This window comes from Lactuca serriola, chromosome 1 (genome assembly GCF_051521515.1).
Source record: "Lactuca serriola cultivar US96UC23 chromosome 1, Lser_US96UC23_V15, whole genome shotgun sequence".
NCBI lineage: Eukaryota > Viridiplantae > Streptophyta > Magnoliopsida > Asterales > Asteraceae > Lactuca > Lactuca serriola.
In genome coordinates this window covers 125437182-125440955 of record NC_136408.1, presented here as the reverse complement: position 1 = coordinate 125440955, position 3774 = coordinate 125437182, and the positions used below count along the sequence as shown (strand labels likewise).

Below are 3774 nucleotides of genomic sequence, written 5' to 3'. Positions count from 1 at the left end.
ACAGGAAACACAAAAAGAAGTATTCGCAGTGAGGCAAAATCTGCGCCATCATTCATGGAAAACTGAAAACGGAATGCATGCCAACATATAATTTGCTTTCTATTTAAGCTAGAAAAAAGAAATGCCTAACATAAATGAAAAAACCTATCATGTAAGCTTGAATATAGGGATCACTAACCAAGGTGACTTGGGCTTATTCAAACACTCTAGACTAAGTAAAGTTGTAGATAAAAACATGCAATAAGTAAACATATTAACATCTGGATTAAGTCAACAAATTGTCACTCAATTCACTCTCAAACTCTTATTTGTCTATCAATGGAAAGTGGAAAATATAAGCACTAGACTCGTATAGTATAGTTTTTTTTTGCGACAACAAGTGGTAAATCTCATGATTTTTTAACAATATGAAACTTTAAACTGTTAACAACCACATATTGTAATAACAAAACACATAACATTTAACAGCAATAAGAAAAAAAAAAAGATGTAATAAATTGACAAATATTAAAAACAAACACATTGTCAAATATATCCTAGTTATTTAGGACAAGAAAAAACTTTAACGATACATCCCATGATATTCATACATGGACCAACAAAAGACGACGAACATTAATGCATCCAGCATCTCCAACATCCATAATAATGATGGCCTCCGTTTATATCATCATCAGATTCTCCTACAATAGGTTTTTCTTCAACACATAAGCACATAAAATTTATACACAAACACTGGAATACAAACACACATGTAAACAAGTCTCATGACAATAATTAATAATAAATCAGGTTGTATGAGAGTATAGATGTGTGTGCGTGTGTGTGTATGTATGTGTATATATATATATATATATATATATATATATATATATATATATATAAAGGGGGGGGGGGGGGGGAGGTCACATGTGATTAAAAAAAATAGAGATCTTGAGAATCAACCTCAGTCATATATTTCTTATTTGTTACTTTAATGCTCCAGCGTACCGACAGCAGCAAGGTATATCTAATCATAAATGATTATATGACAGAGAGGTATAATCATATCTGATTATACATGTTTATACGTATATGTATAATTATAAATGATTATACATATTACAGATTGAGTAATCATATATGATTATAACACTTAGTGGTAAAAGAAGTGGTGGTGGCAGAGTTGGCGGAGGTATAAGTGAAGGACGTGACAATAGTGGATTGTGCTGGTGTCAGAGGTGGTGGTAGTGGTAGTGGTAGTTGCAGTTGGGGTGGTGCGAATGGTGGCGGGGAGAGAGATAGATAGATAGATAGAGAGAGAGTGAGAAAGACAGACAAAGAGAGAGAGAGAGAGAGAGAGAGAGGGGGGGGGGGTGAGTTAATGTGAGACAATCATATTTTGTAAAATATGGGGACGTAATTCTACCCATTCAATTTGGAGATAAAAACAATTAAGATTCAAAATAAGTGAAAATTTTCGATTTCTGTGTAAATATTATTTTCGTCATTTATTCTATCCAAAAAAATAAAAATAAATAAAAAATAACGTTTTTTAAAATATACGTGAAATATTCTAATCATATTTTGTAATGTAAATATGCAAATCGAATTTTTAATATGTTAGAATATTCTACTAGAATATTAACGTATAAATATTCAAAAAATTCTAATAGAATATTAGAATATTCTAACAAATTTAACAATCCAAGTAGAATATCATTCCCTCTGTCCCAAAATTATGTTCATCGACAAAAAACACACATATTAAAAAAACATTAATTACCACTAAATTTATTAAATGAAATGATAATTATATCATTTTGTTGCATTTAATTATATGGTAGTTGAATTTAATTCTACGGTAGTTGCATTTAATTTCATTATAGTTTAACTAATAATGAAAGGTATTTTGGGAAAAATATTATTTATTTTTAGAAGTAGACAATTATTATGAGACAAAAACCAAAAAACAAATATGGACTATTAATTTGGAAAGGAGTGAGTATAATATTTAAACATATTTACCAATAGTAGTAGAATATTAGTAGAATATTTTAATATTTTATAAATTCAATTTGATTATTTATAATGTAATATTATTACAATATTTCACTAATATTTCGAAAAAAAAAATAGTAACTTTTATTTAAAATTTTCTTAACTTTTTTAATTTTTAAAAAAAAAAAATTGGAAAAAACTTAAATAACGAAAATAATATTTAGAAAAGAATTTTCTTATATTTGTTTTTATTTTTTAATTTATAATTTTTTTTTATCATTAAGATGAGTGGTTACAATCGCATCATAGTCTCAAATGATATATATATATATATATATATATATATATATATATATATATATATATATATATATATATATATATATATATATATATATATATATATAGGTTCAGGTTCATTTGAGACCATTCTAATTTTGTGAAACCGTGAGACCAAATCTAAAAATAATTTTAAAATGCAAAATAAATGGAAAAATCCAAAAATTATTTTTTTAAATATTATTTTCGGAATTTGAATTAATTAAAAAAAAATAAAAAAATAAAAAAATAAAAAAATCCTGTTTTTTTTTAAAATACGTGAAATATTTTAATAGAATATTACATTGATATATTCTAAAAAATAATTTTAAAATGCAAAATAAATGGAAAAATCTAAAAATTCTTTTTTTAAATATTATTTTCGGAACTTCAATTAACTAAAAAAAATGAAAAAATAAAAAAATGAATAAAAAAATCCCAATTTTTTTAAAAAATACGTGAAATATTTTTAATAGAATATTACACTGTACATATTCTAAAAATAAATTTTAAAATACAAAATAAATGGAAAAATCTAAAAATTCTTTTTTTAAATATTATTTTCGGAACTTGAATTAACTAAAAACAATAAAAATAATAATAATAAATCCCGTTTTTTTTTAAATACGTGAAATATTCTAATAGAATATTACACTGTAAATATTCTAAAAAATAATTTTAAAATGCAAAATAAATGGAAAAATCCAAAAATTCTTTTTTTAAATATTATTTTCGGAAATTAAATTAACTAAAAAAAATAAAAAAAATAAAAAAAATACGTATCACGGTCTCACAAAATATAGATGGTCTCAAATTAACCTAACCCTATATATATATATATATATATATATATATATATATATATATATATATATATATATAAACAGAGAGAGAGAGAGAGAGAGAGAGAGAGAGAGAGAGAGAGAGAGAGAGAGAGAGAGAGAGAGAGAGAGAGAGAGAGAGAGAGAGATAAATTTGACTATACCAATTTTTTTATTGGCGTGGGGCTGAACACTCGTCCATTGGGTTTTTGCAGGAGCAGATAACAGAAGACATAGGAGAACTACCACGAAAAAAGTAAGACCAATGAACTTCATTTTACGAAAATATGTTTAGAGCTGATCATAATTTCGTCTATTCTTATAGAAGTGGGGAAATGTAATTATGTGAAGTGTTGACTTTAAGAATCATAAAATTAAAATAGATATGATATTATATTGAATAAATATATAATACAATTTTATTATTTCTTGAAAGTCACGTGATTCTTTGCATGAAAATCATTAGTTTTGTAGTCATTAACAAATGGTTTTTTTAATGCATTTTTAAATAAATGGTGCTAAAAGAGATCCTTTTTAAGGCTTTTCATTGCATGACATAGATTGTACTCGAGGTGGATTGCAGCGGTAAAAAACTAAAAATGGGTTTAAGTAGAAAATATTCTTTGAGTAACAATATAAATTTAGAAGAACTCAT

At 25.0% G+C, this 3774-nt stretch overlaps 1 long non-coding RNA gene across 1 annotated transcript; it reads right to left on the bottom strand.

Moving 5' to 3' along the window:
• Window positions 1-475: 475 nt before the first annotated feature.
• Window positions 476-3446, bottom strand: LOC145070853 (uncharacterized). The gene is made up of 2 exons (XR_013690113.1): window positions 3284-3446; window positions 476-683 (listed from the first exon to the last, which is right to left on the bottom strand). It is a non-coding gene; the product is annotated as an uncharacterized LOC145070853 (long non-coding RNA).
• Window positions 3447-3774: the final 328 nt, after the last annotated feature.